The sequence below is a fragment of the Salmo salar genome, chromosome 03, assembly GCF_965601325.2.
Source record: "Salmo salar chromosome 03, fSalSal1, whole genome shotgun sequence".
NCBI classification, from domain to species: Eukaryota; Metazoa; Chordata; class Actinopteri; order Salmoniformes; family Salmonidae; genus Salmo; species Salmo salar.
The window spans coordinates 59,777,358-59,795,120 of NC_138293.1; positions in this window are offsets into that span (position 1 = coordinate 59,777,358).

A 17,763-nucleotide genomic window follows, 5' to 3' on the forward strand; every position below is an offset into this window, starting at 1 on the left:
GATGTCAGTTTCTGTACAACAGTATTACCAAAGCCATGACAGAGACCATGCGACATATGGTCATTCTGGGTAGAAACAGCCTGAAATGCAAATAGGGCAAAATTAAACCATAGTCATCATACCGTAAGCTGCTAAATTACATTAATTAGCAATTAGTTGGCTTTTGAGACTTGTGTGAAGAGAGAAGAGCTAGCTGTGATTGATCGTCAGGATCTTCCATTTCATTTTCCAGCCATAACATCCAGGGCCCCAGAGAGAGCGAGTTCATCAGACATCCATTTCCTTAATGAACCAGACCTTCATTTCACTGATTCTGTCTGATGTTCGCAGAACTACAGTCCTGTGTGTGTGTGTGTGTGTGTGTGTGTGTGTGTGTGTGTGTGTGCGTGCAATAGAGAGAGAGAAGATAGAGAGAGGAGTCTTAAAAATGTCTCCTACACGTCTCTATCAAGTCTGCATGAATTCCAATAAGCCTATACGTTCACATTGTGTTGGTGTTTGGGTGTCCTCTGTCCTCAACAAATCACACATGGACAGACAGACTGACAGACATACGGAGGGTGGTCCCATATCAGACATCCCATAACCCCGCAGCGCCAAAACAACACCTTCAGTACCCCGACTCCTGTCAGACAGCGGCCATTAGCTTAAGCCTGAGCCACTGACGGAGACACTACATGTGTTTTCACCCGTCTGTGTTTCTAGCATGGCTGTTGTCACCAGTCAGTGGGGGGTCTCCTCCAGGGGTCAAACCCTCCTAGGGTCCTCCCTTAGAGAGAGGGCAGAGGGTCTGGGTATTTCCTAAATGAGACTTGAGGGGTACGAGGAGAGTCAAATGGCCTCGCCTTTGATTTATTTCCGCAGTTTTTAAGGCCAGGGCCACCGAGAAGGCATTGCCATGGGAAACGGTGGCTGAAGAGGCATTGCCATGGGAAATGGTTGCCAGGGAGAGGACAGATAGGTGAAGCTGGCCTGATGCCAGTGACAGGGAACGGACGAAATATCGCTTTGGGCTCGAAGGGCTGTGTCGCCGCTGGGTTTAGAACGACCAGAGAGAATCAAATGTACTGTTCTATGGACAGAGAGCACTCTGTGTTACAGAGCAAATATTATGTTGTTTGTCTTTATGTTTTTAACAGTTCATTTAATTTTTATTTCACTTTATTAACAATGTTATCACTATCATTTGGAAGAAAATTCTGTGATGATGCAAAAGCATGCCATCCCTTGATATAAAAATGTGATTTCTGCTATTACTTTAAATCAACAGAACTTGTGTCAATGACTTTGTACGAGCTAGTCTGCCTGACTTTCCATTCCTGATCCCCATCTCTAGGAATTCTTATCAGACTCCAAACCTCCCAGAAGAGGAAGAACGGAAGAGAAAACAACAACACAAGACATTTCTAGCGTCCTACTCCACGCTCCTTTTCCTCTCAGTGATCCCAGCGGTCACCATGGCAGCAAGGTCACAAGGTCAGCCCTGCAGACGAGGCCACACCAGTCAGGGTTCAGACAGGTCACAGAGTGACCGGGTCAAAAGTTCACTGCCCAGTGTTCTCCAGCCAAAAAGTCCCTTCCTCTCTGTGGGATTTTTTTTTTTTTTTTGCTGGCACAGACAGAGGATACATATAGGCGAACACTTGTTCATGATCCATTTCCATCACCTTCATGCTCTCGTAAATGCTCTTATTATCTTGGATATAGTTTTGCTAGCGGCTACATTCTACTTAGGATAGGCAGATATTGATGGAGAACTGATGATATGCTTTACACACCACACACACACACACACACACACACACACACACACACACACACACACACACACACACACACACACACGCACACACGCACACACTCTGTCTGTTTACTCCTCCTTTCACTCAGGGACATAACTCTACTTCTTCTTCATCCATTATTCCATAAGATACTATGTGTCGTACATTTTAATGTCGGGTTTTTCAGGTACTTTGAATATCCAAATAAGTATTCATCAACCTCGTTCAACAGTTTGAGATGAGTTTTTAAATGTCACAAAGACGTATGAACCATATGAAACATCTAATAAACACAGTACAATAAAACGTCAGTGCAATGCCTTTTTTTATGAATGTGTTAAGTGCTAATGCAACAGAAATACCGAGTTGGACAATGGACATTGGATATGCAATGTTTAAAAGGTCAGGGTTTTAACAGTACAGTAAACAGTGTCACTGGTGTCATCATTGGACAAGCAATCGCAATACGTAGGACAAATGTTTACAGTGAATGGAACAATTACAAAGCGCCATAAGCATCAATCTCTAGGACATACGAACTATTTGGAAAATAGATCTAGCAGTAAAACAAAAATGATGGCAGTCAATTTTACTGATTATATATTTGACCATTTTTACAATTCAAGACGATTTTTTTGTGTCAGATGTAAAAACGTGCTGAAAAATGATTTGCCCAAAGATGAATGTATTATTCTGCTGCTGATGCTCCGTTCTCTCCATTCACCATTTAACTCAAACCAACCTACAAACTCATTGTGAAATGTTTTGCAGTATTGTAATTCATTCTCGCTATTTCTATTTATACTGTATTTTAACAGTCCTTTTTAACTTTGTTCTGGTAAGCTACTTGACTGTAATTAGCATGAATGGAGTTAAGAGCTTATACTAAATAAAACTATGAATAAATATAGGAGGGTGTAAAATAAGGGATTGGTTTCACATGAAAATATAATATGTAAAAAAAATTTAAGGAGCTTTTTCCATAAACACAGGTTTGTCTATTTCTTTCTGTGCACTATCAAGTGTTTGGTAGATAAATAAAGCAACATTTTCCACAGTACATTTACTGCCTCTCTACATGTAATACTGCCTTGATCATTTTTGTATCAGCATAAGTACACAAAACACAATTGAACAACTTTCCATTTATTTTCAATATTTGATATTTTTATCAATTGTCTTTTCTTTCCCCAACATTTTCAGATATGATCATTCTTTAATATAGGACTGTAGTTATCCTGCAATTAAATGATCCTGAAATGGCCTCTATACTACAACAAAATGAGCCTTCATCAGTTATATTTAGACTGCAATATTCATAAGACATATTTCCTATCAAACACCAATATTGCTCCTAAAATTGGTTTAACACACCTTGAAATATCCAATTGGTATATATTGAAATATGGATATTTGATTCTAAAAAAGGAAAGCTTTATTTTGTTTCACATTACGGCTTTTATGATTTCATGGCTCACTTCTGTACACTAAAACACTATTGAATTGCATTTAAACATATTTAGTTTAACAACAACATAACTATCATAAAAAAAATAGGTCTATCATTTGCACAAAATAGATTGAAAAGCATTGACAAGTGTATGTAAATAATCAGATGTACAATTTGACTACAGTATGTGTAAGCTGTGGTCAGTGGGTGCAGAGCGGGGGTTGACATGGCTACAGTAGGTGATAGAAGTCCCTATTGTTATATGAAACGAAAACACTCTTCCCGATCCTGAACAACAACACCACAATCTGTGGATCCATCCCTGTGCTGCATCTCGTAATGTCAAAGGCATGAAACACTTGAGGTAGCAATAGCACCTATTTGAGCCAAAGACAAAGTAAAGTGTGCACGAGGGCAGGGTCATGCCAAGATTAAAATGCTTTTCTCTAGGGAAATGATGGGCAATTTTGTCCATAGCATTCCACTGATACTTGAGTGGCAGCGATACTGGCGTAGAGTCATTTGAAATCACTTGAGGCCATGTTATAATATTCCCTCTTTAGTCCGTCCTGTGCAAGTTTACAATCTACAATTGCAATGACTGATGGTACGTAAAACTTGCATCAAAGTCACATCCAGGTAAAGGATAATACAATTTCAACCGGTTGTGATTTATTCAAAGGGTTTGCAAAATCACAAAACAACCAGGTAAGCCTACCCTTGACATTATTTGACTATAATAATTCATGCATTCATTAAGCAAACAACAACAAAAACATTGAGCCTCCGCAGTAAGGGCCATGTTTTCCATGTCCTCAGGCAAAAGAAGTCAGCCGTGTCAGAATAATGAGGATCAATGGTAATATGGAAATACATTGTACTTCTGATACAGGAGACTTTTTAACAAGCATTGACCTTACCCCTGCCTCTCACTCCAATACGCCCTCTGTCCTACTCTCTCCCTCTATTCCCCAGTGTGTGGCAGTACTGCTTTGTCACCACAGGGCGGAGAGCGAGACGCCGAGACCACTACTGCATGCGTATCAGGGGCTGAGGCTTCCAGAAGCTTCCCACAAAAACCACAGGGTCAAAAACGTGCCACGTTAGAGTGACCCCCGAGGTTCCTGCCAAGGCTGAGCTTCTTCTTATTCTTAAAAAAACTTAGAGAAAACCCCCTTCCCCTCCTAACCATAAACCCCCTCCCCTCTCCTCTCTTTACCCCTTCCGCCACTCGCAAAACAAACACCATTTCTCCCCCTTGGAGACAGATTGTAAACTTGCCCTGCCTCTGAAACTCTGGAGGAGCGATGGCCCTCCATCCAACATCTCTACTACAGCAACCCTCCCTAACCCCCACCTCCCACCCCACTGCTCCAAATCTAACTGGCCTCATCCCTCTCTGGTGACGCCTCCCGTTCCCCCTACAGTCCTCGTCCAAGCCCCTTTTTCCTATCTCCCTGGAGGTGTGGGATGGGATATGGGAAGGAAGAGAGTCAGGGTAGGGTAAGGGAGAGAATGTTGTCATCCAGTCTAGGTTTGGGGGGATGTTGGGGGTGGGGTAAAGTGGCGTACACGGTCAGGTCACCAGTTCCATTTGCGGGTGAAACACAGTTCACATTACCATACGGGCAGGAGGGGGGCTGGGGGGCAAAGGGAAGGGGACTGAGGGGGTAGGAGGGGTGGGGTGCCACAATGGCGGCTCCATCTGTTCCTGTCGCCGATTACAAATCTGGTGTCACCCACCTCAGTGGAGACGACAAGCCGCACCATTAGAAGAATAAAGCACGCGGGCGCCACCGTCGACCCCGCGCTGGCACCCAGGTTAGAGCCCGGCCAGAGACACAGCCAATTCCCCCTGTTAAATACCTGATAAGTGACAAGAGGGGGCCCTGAGTCGGGGTGGGGGGGGGGGGAAACTGGTGTGGGGCTTGGGGATGGTTGAAGGTATGTGCTGTTTCGTCGTCGGTCGTCACTAGGTGAACAGCGTTTGAACCCTTGAACTGTGTTTGCCCTTTCTCACTCTCAGCTAGTCTGTCGTCGTCCTCTAAAAGCATGAGCTGTTTTCCATTCTTTTGCCCCGGCTGCTCATTCTCTCTCTGGCTCTCTTCCTGATTCCAACGAGTCATTTGTTTTCGGCTACCTTTCTTTTCTGTTTCTCTGGGAAACAAAATGGTTTTGGTGTGAGGAAAATGGGGGAATGCGGTGACCTCCACCTGGGCATGGCTTGGTGCCAATGGATACGTTCAGGTCAATATAAGGAAAATGGGATTTATTGAAATATGGACAATATTAATATCCCCTATGACAGCTCTGATTGTGGAACTGACGAACGTTCACAAACACAGACTATAGTCTAGAGAGAGTATCGGTGGATATCTAAAGAGGTCTAATTCATGTGTTATTTCCTGGAAGGAAAAACGTTGGCTTAAGAGAGCTAATTGTACCTCTGAGGCCATGGTTGAAAGACATAGATTTATCGGTCATGATATTTTATCTGAGAAATAAACATAAACAAAAAACTGTGTGGTTGATTAGATTAATAAGAAATTTCAGAAACAGAAATAATATAAAGTTATACATGGTACTGAAGACATGACTATCTTTGACGCATATATACGGCTAAGGATTTAGTTGCCGCATTGAGGGTATTTGAAGATGAAATGCAGCACAACAAAACAAGGAAAATGTCAACCGAATATAAAACGTTGCCCGCCCATAGTTGCTCTGCATAAAGATGCTGCGTTGGCTCCCCTGTGCAGTGCTTTTGGTTCCCATCCTAACATGGGAACACGAGCTGAACCCGTGAACTGAACTTGAACCATCCTGGTTGTCAGTATCATTGTCGTAGCAAGAGGACAGGACACGCATGGGCCTTTCTCTTTACCCCAAAGTAGACATATTTAATTTTCACAAAGGTCCCCAGCTCCGAAAGCACAAGAGGAAAGGTTGTTAACCCTGCAACCTCCATGCCATGTTTCCAGATTGTGGGGAAAAGGCTGGGTGGGTGGGGGGCTAGGCAGCAGTGAAGTGACATGGGGGGATTTACTACTGGTTAGTTTAGTTGCAATTGAATTGATCCATAAGGGTAAAGAGGCAAGATCTCATAGGCAGAATCATTCATATGGGATCACTGGTCTATTTTTCTTTCTGATTTAGGTCTGTTCCCTAATTCTCTCGGTTACTCTTCCTCTTCCGAAATAAAACACCTTTATTTGAGGTTAAATAGAAAGGGATCTGTCATTTGGTGAGGGTGGTGAACAGGGGGTGAACTCTGAACTCCATTTACCCTCTCTCAGAGGGCGGGGGGAGGGCATGGGGGGGGGCGGTTGCTGAAGGGTGGAGGATGTATCGTAATGACGCCATCTTTCCTGCATCTTTTACAGATGGTATTTGCTTTGAAGGCAAGAGAAAAAGAGACAGCTAAAAAGGGATGGAGGGCAGAGGAAAGGGAATGATATGGCGTCACTTAGCCGTGAGGTGGCAGTGTTTGGAAGGTTTGGTTGTTTTTTAGCAGCTAGTGAGCTTCCGCATCATCGCTAAACTGGGAGGGGGTGGTGTGTGGGTGGACGGGATGAGGGAAGCAGAGCCTCGTCCCCACTTCTGCAACCAATGTCAGCAGTGATGAATGAGCGGCGGGATTGGGCAGCCGCTTGCGTCACGTGCCGCATTTTTGACGAGGGGTGGAGCAATGCGTGATGCGCCACTGGCAGCCATGACAACAACTAATCCCCTTCGACTGCCCCTCCCTTCAAACGAGCACACACAAACACTCACACAAACATACAGATAGACACACATACGTATATATGCAAACACAGCATATAGACAAACAGCGTGGTACAAAGGTGCCTTTGTGAGGGGACCGGTGAGGCAGCCAATGCTCAAACACTCCCACGGAGCTGTGTACAGAGGTGTGTGATCCACAGGCTTTGTTGGCTGGCACGTCGGCTGCATTAGAACAGAGTGAGGGAAGAGGCTGGAAGGGCCTTCAGCCGCTCGCTGTGTGTAAGTGAGGGTAAACCTACGTGAACCGTGCATACACCTGCTTTACAAAGCCACTACCCCAAACTATATACCAAGTATGCATAATGAGCACTGCCGTTCATCTACTGTATGAGCCTTGCGGTCAAAATAGGCAATCTTCCTCATCCTCATTCAGTCCTCATCCCGGAGAAAGGTTGGGGTTGGGTCCGAACAACTTACAATCACATTCAGTCACTCATTAGAACGTAGATCCAGCACAACTGATCACAAGGAGGGTAAAAGGTCACGACCCCAAGCCGACCCCATCGGCCATTGATCCGCCCAGGCAGGAAACCCACTTGGGTTCACTGACAGGCCAGCAGGTGCATCATATACAGTCAGACACAAGTGATGTGTGTCTGACTGTATCTTTCCGAGACAGTCATCTTGCTGTATATTTCCCGGTGGGGCAGCTAGCGGTAGTTTCTCATCTCTCTGAACCAACCACAGTAGGAGGACCATGCAGTATTACTGTGTCCATGAGGGTCCTGCTAGCTAACAGAAGGTGTAATAAAACTGTAATGTCCCCTCCTAAACCACCTGCCCCTCCTCTCCACCAACACTAAAGAGCCCTCCTGCTTCTCTCCCTGAGGGCTGGTGTCTGCCTGGACACCTGGATGGTCTTCGCTTTGAAAAGGTAGCTAGGTAACCAACTACCCCCCGGGCCTGGAGGGGTGTGACACGACTTGTCAGAAGGTTCAAAGTGCTCCAGCCACCTTCGCCCCACAGGGCCAGGTGTCAGAGGTCAAGGGAGTTCCCATGATATAATATCCCCTAATAAGGATCTTGGCTGTGTGTGTGGTGGAGGGGAGTCAAGGGGAGGCAGGGCGATGAAAGGGAGGAGGGTGGTGGTGGGGTTGAGGGTGGAAGAGTGCAGGTGCTCCTGTTAGCTTCAGCACTGCCAGCAAAGAGAGTGGCATTCACCATGGTGCCAGCGAGGGGGCAGCTGAGAGTAGAATTTATCACCGGGCAACGTGCCTCCCCCCCAGCCCCCACAACTCCCTTCACTATGCCCGCACTGCACATACCCTCTGGGGCAAGCTGTTCCAGTTTCCATTTGATGAGCTTTGTGAGGTGGATCTGATAGATGACTGAGTACCACCACACCGCAACGCTCCATTCCCTCCTCCCCTCTCCATTTCTCTCTTCTCTTTGAACAGTCTGCCTGTCACCCCTTTGCTTTTCTGCACTATGAATGAAACTGAATCGAATTTAACTTTATTTAAAAATGCCTTTAATACTCTCTCAATACATTACATTTAAACAATGATATGGACATAAGCAGGAAACACTGAGATTACCACCGTGAGACGGACTGACTGATGAGGGATGAGGTAATCCAGTGGTTTGGAGTCACAGGGGGATTAGGATGTAGAGTAGAAACTGGGTTTCCTGTCTAAGGTCACAGTGAGTTCTAAAGGCCATCAGCTCTGGAGAGGAGAACCTTGAGACTGACAGGCCGACCATTCTGCGTATTCCATCATAGTGCTCCACCACGCCACGCCTCGGATAACAGTCCACCACAAACCTTCACGAGTACAGCAAGCACGCACACATACAGGCACGCACACATACACAGGGATTGTTCTGACATTGAAATCCTTGGGCGTGCCGCCTAAGCGTTTTTTGGGGGTCGCCGAAGTCCAAACTGTGTAAAAAAATATGTCAACTTCATTTTCAGGATGGCTTTCAGTGTAAAGTTAAATGACTCAAATCAGATACAAAAGTATGAAAGATAATGGACCCACGTCTTTTTTTATAATAGAATCTTTGAGAACTAACAATCACCTAAATAAAAGCTAGACAGTCAGGGAGAATTTAACATTCCAAAACAATGAATTTAGCAGTTTAAATGTTGATATTGTTTGATCAAAAGGACACAGCATTAGCCAAAATGCATAGAAATTAGCTTTAAAACTGCAAAGTATTTTGTCAGCTCCATGTAGAATATGTAGAGTTGCAGGAAATTTGCTTTAAACGGCAACATTTTCTCTCAGCTGCATGGCAAAATGTGTATAATTGCAGGGAATAAGCTTTAAAACTGCAAAAATGTCTCTACACCTCCAAGATGGGCCTCTACAATGTTCTCAAAAATGTTGCTGCGCTGAGGGGCCGACCATGCCCCATGCCATGCCCATGCCACACCCACCAACTAAGCCTCTTTTTAATAACCCCCCCCCCCCTTGCATACACAAATATATACAGCTTTTTGGGCCAAAACTGATTTGCTGCTGAAATCATTTTAGAGCTCATGTGTGTGACACATTTTGAATCATCTGATGCCCCCACGCCAACCCTCCACCTCTTCATCTGGCCCTCCTCTTAACCAGCATCCCCAATCCTCTAAGGGACATTGATTGTAGCCCCATCCATCAGTGGCTTAGTGGACTGGAGGGCACAGTGTCGGGTGTCCTGGCCGACAGGGGAGTCGTGCATCCCAAAGATTTGAGGGGTAAAAGCTTGAAAGGAATGTTTGTCTTATTCAGTACATTTAGTAATTGCTTGCTTTTATAAAGTCTACCAACCTTGCCAGCAGGCATGCCAGCTAAGATAGTTAGACAAGCTAGTTACTCTAATGTCATTAATAGCCTGAAATGGCTTCTTGGTAGCTAGTTATGAGGTTGGGCTAGTTAAAGCCAACTTCATAAAATTGCTAGGTTGTTAGTAGGATTACAGAGAAAAAAAGAATAATACATACATTTTTAAACAGGACAAATCGAAGGGGGCACGTGCCCCTGTGCCCCCTATGGGCATGACGCCTCTGCTGGCCATGACACCAGACCCAGCGCAGACATTGAGAGGGAGTCAAGGCTTCGGAGGCGTGGGACACACACACACACACACACACAAACATATACACACACATATACTCACACACACACTTGCCTTTATATCTCAGGTAGTCAGGTGTGAGACAGCGGCGCTATACACAAGGCTGATTTATGACCGAGGGCCCCCCTCCCTCTTCTCCACTCCACTCTCTGACAAGGACAAGTACCTCTCACATGAGGGACAGACAGGAGGGACGTGGATGGGGGGTAGGGTGGGTGGGTAGAAGAGGGGCAGAAACCCTTCAGCTACTACTGGTTAAGAAATACTTCAAGCACCTTCATCGAGTCCATTCACTGAATTTGTGTTTTTGTAATTGAGAGGAAGAGCACAGCACGTGTCATTTTGTAGGTTTGTTTTCTGTGTCAGGAAATGTGTCTACACATTACTCATGGACACGCTGTGTGAGGTCTGTGTGTGTACCACAGTAGCAGTGTTTCAGGTTGCAGTGAGTTGTGCGTCTCTGTGTGTCTCTGTGTGTCAAATCAAATCAAATGTTATTGGTCACGTGTTTAGCAGATGTTATTGCGGGTGTAGCGAAATGCTTGTGTTTCTAGCTCCGACAGTGCAGTAATATCTAACAAGTAATGTCTAACAATTTCACAACATATACCTAATAAACACAAATCTAAGTAAAGGAATGGAATTAAGAATATATAAATATATGGACGAGCAATGTCAGAGTAGCATAGACTAAGATACAGTAGAATAGTATAGAATACAGTATATACATATGAGATGAGTAATGCAAGATATGTAAGCATTATTAAAGTGACTAGTGTTCCATTTATTCAAGTGGCCAGTGATTTCAAGTCTATGTATAAAGGCAGCAGCCTCTAATGTTAAATGTTTTCATTTATTTAACCTTTATTTAACTAGGCAAGTCAGTTAAGAACAAATTCTTATTTGCAATGACAGCCTACACCGGCCAATTCCGGACGACGATGGGCCAATTGTGCATTGCCCTATGGGACTCCCAATCACGTTCGGTTGTGATACAGCCTGGGTTCCAACCAGGATGTCTGTAGTGAGGCCTCTAGCACTGAGCTGCAGTGCCTTAGACCACTGCGCCACCCGGGACACCCCCGTTAATGTGCTAGTGATGGCTGTTTAACAGTCTGATGGTCTTGAGATAGAAGCTGTTTTTCAGTCTCTCAGTCCCAGCTTTGATGCAGCTGTACTGACCTTGCCTTCTGGATGATAACAGGGTGAACAGGCAGTGGCTCGGGTGGTTGTTGTCCTTGATGATCTTTTTGGACTTCCTGTGACATCGGGTGGAAGGCCAAAAAGATCATCAAGGACAACAACCACCCGAGCCACTGCCTAAGGCAAACGTAAGGGCCCGAGCCAGTTTCCCCTCTATCCCTCTCCCTGTGATGAATCGTGTGGGCCCAGAGAGGCACTCGAAGGGAAGAAAGACATGAGGAGTGTTTCCAATGTAACCATATCCTCAGGGGCTTCTCCCTCTGCTTCATTACAGTCAGGATTTTAAACATGCAACGTTACACTGAGACGAGACGCACAGCTCACTGCATCCTGAAACACTGCTACTGTGGTAGTAACGTTGCGTGTTTAAAATCCTGACTGTAATGAAGCAGAGGGAGAAGCCCCTGAGGATATGGTTACATTGGAAACACTCCTCATGTCTTTCTTCCCTTCGAGTGCCTCTCTGCCTCTCTGGGCCCACACGATTCATCACAGGGAGAGGGACAGAGGGGAAACTGGCTCGGGCCCTTACGTTTGCCTTACCATTAACATCAGAGTGATGTTTGCATTAGATCTAACAGGCAGATTGAACCAAGTTAAAGATGGACCAAGGCTAGCTGCCAGGTCTGTTTTCATGGCTGTTGACTGGGTCAGGTCGGGCAGCCATCTTGGATGAGTGCCATAGGATTGAAGAGATTGGAATGACTGGGTGACATGGTGAAGCCTAGGTGGGGAGTGAGGGATGATGTGCAAAGAAGTGAGCTTTCTTCTGGAGAGTGAGGGCTGTAGAGGTTCATGGAGTGACAGAATCTTCTTGTCACCTACACCACTTTTCTAATGTCTCCTAGATATTTGTTTGATTATATAAATCGAAGACTGCAGACCAACATGAATTACCGCTGTTTGCTCTTTTAAAGCCAACAGACGAGAACTAAGACACATCAATATTTTGTAATTCTAATTTATCTTACCTATGCAATCTTTTCATATTCCTGAGAGAGAGAGAGTCAACAAGAGCCTAGGGATATGGTCAAAGAAAGGAGGAACCCAAACCCTGCTCTTGATAGTATCAGTTATTTAGTTGAAGCTTTAATAAAAATAAGTGATACCAGCAAGAGCAGTGGGTGAGGTTTTTCATTTTCTTTGAAGTTATCACATTGTTCCCATGCACATACAACAAGATAACTCAGATGTGTGAGTGCTTTTATTTTATTGTGAAGAGTCTGGGGAAGGGATGGGCAATTTATTGTTTTTGCAACTGCACTTGAAGAAACTTTCAACGTTCTTGAAATTTTCCAGATTGACTGACCTTCATGTCTAAAAGTAATGATGGACTGTCATTTCTCTTTGCTTATTTGAGCTGTCCTTGCCATAATATGGACTTGGTCTTTTACCAAATATCTTCTGTATACCACCCCTACCTTGTCACAACACAACTGATTGGCTCAAACGCATTAAGGAAAGAAATTCCAACAATTAACTTTTAAGAAGGCACACCTGTTAATTGAAATGCATTCCAGGTGACTACCTCATGAAGCTGGTTGAGAGAATGCCAAGCGTGTGCAAAGCTGTCATCAAGGCAAACGGTGGCTATTTGAAGAATCTCAAATATATTTTGATTTGTTTAAACACTTTTTTGGTTACTACATGATTCCATATGTGTTATTTCATAGTTTTGATGTCTTCACTATTTTTATACAACGTAGACAATAGTAAAAATAAAGAAAAACCCTTGAATGAGTAGGTGTTATAAAACCTTTGACCGGTAATGTATAACTGCACTCAAATTCATAGACAGAGCTATGGATGCAAGGCCCGGCCATCCATGAGATCAAATTGATAGTTTAACCCTATTTTGAAGCTATACAGTGTTTGTTTACAATAACTTTGTTTACAAACATTGGAGTCAAAAAACAAGCTAAAACAAACGTATATATTTTCGGTATGATAGTTGCACTAAGCTCATGAGGCATTAATAAGTTATATTCTTCAAGAATCAATTGCTATATATCATTCATTTAACAGTCCAAAAATGATTGTAGCAACCGCGGGTTGTCTCTTCAATGCTAGTTTGTTTACTCAAAATATTATCCAGCGGTTTTCTTACAGTATGAATCAAGACAATAAATCAACACAAAAATAGCTCAAGACACAAGTTAAAGTAATTTCAGTTCGTATAAAAATTCAATAACTAAAGTTTATTTTTCTCCTCAGATCATGGTAAGAGCCATATTATATATTAATACAAATGATTGTATGTAAAATGAATGATGTTTCTATAGTGAAATGGTATGGAGATATGTAGAGCTGTGCTCCTATATTGAATTCAGATCTCACACAAGTCTAATTTATGTACAGTATCAAATATGCAAGAGTAGCCAGTGGAAACCATGAAAAAGTCATATCTCTGGGCATATTTCAGTCACATTAAAATTCTGCTACATTACTACCACATAATTTAACAGACGGGAGGTTAATGGATAGAACTATCAGGTCTTCCACATGACTCCATTCTTTCCCAGTAAAATACATCATAGAATTCCAATCTAATTCAATTTTCACAGAAACTAAAACACAACGAAATTCTATGGAACTCACTATCATTCAAAATAGATAGTGGTGTAGAGAACTTTATTACACTACACAGAATCAGCTGTTAACAAATGCAGAACATTGCGTTGAGACTAAGGTTGACTTAATTAACAGGTCACCTTCTCCATCTCCCTCTCTCATACCGCTAGAGAGAGAGGGCTCTGCAGCACATTTGACTGAGTATTCAAATCAAGTTTATTTTCATATCATCATCATCTCACCTGAACTTTCCCCAAACGTCTCTTCTGCAGCCGCACGCGCACACACAGACACACACACTCACGCACGGTGGCTCCTCAGAGCCCTGCAGGCCAGTGGTCAGGGCAGCCATCAGTCAGGCCTCTGAGGAGGGTAAGTGTGAGGATCAGGAAGACAGACGATGGAACAGACGCATCCATAACCCTGACAGACGCCTCGCAGTTAAAGCAGAGCATCTGAGACGTATAGGTGGAGGTGAGGGAGCACCTGGGCTCTCATTGTGTGTGTGTGTGTGTGTGTGTGTGTGAAAGTTACTTGAAACGGTTAATGGATGGGTCAGGCCAGGGGCACTAGCAGGTGTGTCAGGAGATGCAGTAGAGTACAGAGTAGGGCGGGGTTAGAGTGGCTTTGAGGATGGAGCCGACCTCCAGCTGGACATACGAGATAATCTATGTCCAGCTGTTGTGACCTGTGGGAGCATTATTGGGGAACAATATTTAAAATCTAAATGAAAAGTACTTTTATTTCATTGTTGTTTGTTTACAAATATATAATAGCCTACGATTAAATGACCTACATAATCTCCTACAGAGAAGAAAAACACTCCATTTGAGTTGTCTTAGTGATGGATTTAACAAAAAATTATAATCCCCCAAAACGCCCACATGTCCATACAGTACAATCGGCAACCATTTTAAAGCCACATAAAACAAAGTGCCTTGCCTTCAGTCTGACACCTAGGCGCAACACAGGCATGTATAGCAGCAGGCTGCTGCTTCCGGACACCTCTCACCTCTTCTCTGCCTTTGTTCCTAGCTGCAGAGTAGCCCATTGGTGGAGCTTCGGACAGTATTTGTGTTACATCTTGCATGCCGTTTCCATGCTCTGGGAAGTCGAGTCCTGGAGTGTCAACTGTAGTTTCCTAGGAGGGCGGACATCTCCGTGATTGGATGACATCGGTAAGGTTCGCTTGCGCTCCCTGGTTTCAGTTAAACGGTAAAAAAGGGGAGGGGACAATGCGGAAGCACTGTACAGATACACAGAAACAACATGCGAGACGTCAAGCCTATAATACAGTCCGGACCTCCGCCAATGGGCTTCTGAGCAGTTAGGAACAAAGTAAAAGCAACACTTGCCAACTTCAAAATAAGCAAGGTAAAGGGTTAAAGGAGATTGGCAGGCTGGAGCATGGTTCAAAGAGAACATGGTGCCATGTGAGCCCATGCATCTCTGAAAAAACTTCCCATGAAACACTGTGTCGGCAAAGCACATGGTCACATGCTACATAGAAAGAGAGATAGATAGACAGACAGACAGACAGACAGAGAGAATGGGGGGGTTAATAGAGAGCACACAAAATATGGCGAAGAAAAGCCACATTTGACAACATGACAAAACCCTAAAAAGCAGCAGTGTCTGATAGAGAGACATCAGTGGACCAGTGGCCTGCGATGGTGGAGAGAGCGGAACACCCTTTGGCTGCATGCTCCATGCAGTGCTGACCACTCCAGTAAGCATATCAACGCCAGAGCCTAGCACTCCATTCCACTCCACTGGCCGGCCAACAGCTCAGGCCAAGAGGCCCGCTCAGCTCTGTGCAGGCCTGGGCTGTGTGATTCTGTCAGTGCTGGACGGACCATTGCCAGCCAAGCCTGACGTTATTTAAAGGCACCAGGTGGTCAGGAGGAGGAGAGGACAGGAGCAAGAGAGGAAGAATAAGTGTTGGAGCTGGAAATACACTGTGTTTCTATTTTAGGATGGAGTTTCATTCAGGCTCCAACTGGCTCTGTTTCAGCACTAGCAGGTGTTCGAATAGAAATTATGAACAGAACCATCATTATTTTCTTTCCATTCCACTGTTCCGACCTGCAAAATAAAAGTTTTGAACTGGTTCAAACCCCCAAAAAATACAGGTTTATATCGTTCCTTTCTGTTCCTTTTTAAACCTCTGAAATCATTTTATTTATTTTTTACATTAGCTCGACATTAAATTACTTCAACATTCAGTGAGAATAGTGCAGCTTGCTATGGAGCGGTCAAGTTGTTTACATGCGCGATGGACAGACAAGTGTAGGGTGCAAGATGCAAATGAAATTTTGCGGGTGAGTAGAGAGCGAGAGAGAGTGGAAAAGGTGGCTTGTTTTGCAGCACGGGGAATCTTGTTTTGACATGAGTTATCTGAATTAGGCCCACAGAATTAAGCCTACGCACGAGCGGCTTCTACGGAGGAACTTTTGTCTTTGAACTTCCGAAAGTTGGCTTAACGTTGGACCAGAGCTAGCTAGCTAACATGCTTGTGTGTGCAGAGCAGCACCAGAACTAAAAATACTTTTTACCTTTTTGTAGTTAATAAATCTAATGTGAAACGTGACACTATGGTATCCGTAACTAGCATTGAAAAAGTTAATCCATTCTCCTCTAATAAAAAAAAGCTCCCTAATTTCTGAATCACGCTTGTAACGTCAGTAGGCTACAGTAGCCTAATCTTCGGAGGGAGAGGGACAGGTGGCCTACACACTGGAAAAGATCTTCATCTGGCAGGCAGACACAGGAATAAGTCTCTGAGTGACAGAGTGAGGGCTTTGCATTGGCGCCATTTTTGCATTTTTGTGGGACTTACATTTCCAGGAAGATAAAAGAATGCTATTAACCGGTTCCCATGCTTTTAAAATAACAGTATAATTAAGTTATTTTCTGGTTTTCTGTTCTGTTCCCTGAACCTGTTCCAACCCCTTGTCACTGGATATAGTATTGTATACAATCTAGTATTTTCGGATATGTTTAACATACAAAGTACAGCAGTGACGAACCGTGCCTATAGGACCTTCAGAGGGACCAACCATCTTCCAATATGTTGGACCAAACTCAAAAATCAAGAAAATAACAGAAAACATAGCATCAATGCGACCAACATTATATCTTCTGTAGTTGGGCCATTCTACTTGTAGTGAAGGAGGAGCAAATGCCTTTGGATGACATTCTGAATTAATCAAACAGCGCTTCGGTCTGCCGCACACATAGAGACAGAACCAGCATGGACCCAACATGTGACACACAGCATGGAATAATGCGACCAGCAAAACAAAAAACACACTGTTTACACAACCTATGGTAGCCCAACACCACTATCATCAATAACGACAGCAACAGTGTGACATCAAAAGTGACAGGCTCGAGGTGCTGAAACGACAGCTACCTTAATACCTGTGCATTCCATGGCGCTAAAGGACAGACAGTTTTGGTCAAATGCATAGACATGCCTGATAGATAGACGACAGCAGTCACACACAAATAAAATTCAATTTTATTGGTCGCATCCACATATTTAGCAGATGTAATTGCGGGTGTAGTGATATGCTTGTGTTCCTAGCTCCAACAGTGCAGTAATATCTAACAATTCACAACAATACACACAAATCTAAAAGTATAAGAATTGAATTAAGAAATATCAAAATAAATATTAGGATGAGCAATGTCGGAGTCCGGAGTATAAATACAGTAAATGGGATGTATAGACATTATGGACAGTATGTGGACAGAATATTTAGTATATCTGTAGAATATGTAGGATAGAATAGCATATATCGCCTTGACTAGAATACAGTACACTGTAATAACGCTAATAATGTAAGAAATAACACACCAAAAGAAACACTGCAAAGTTGCTTAGAAGCTAGAAACAGA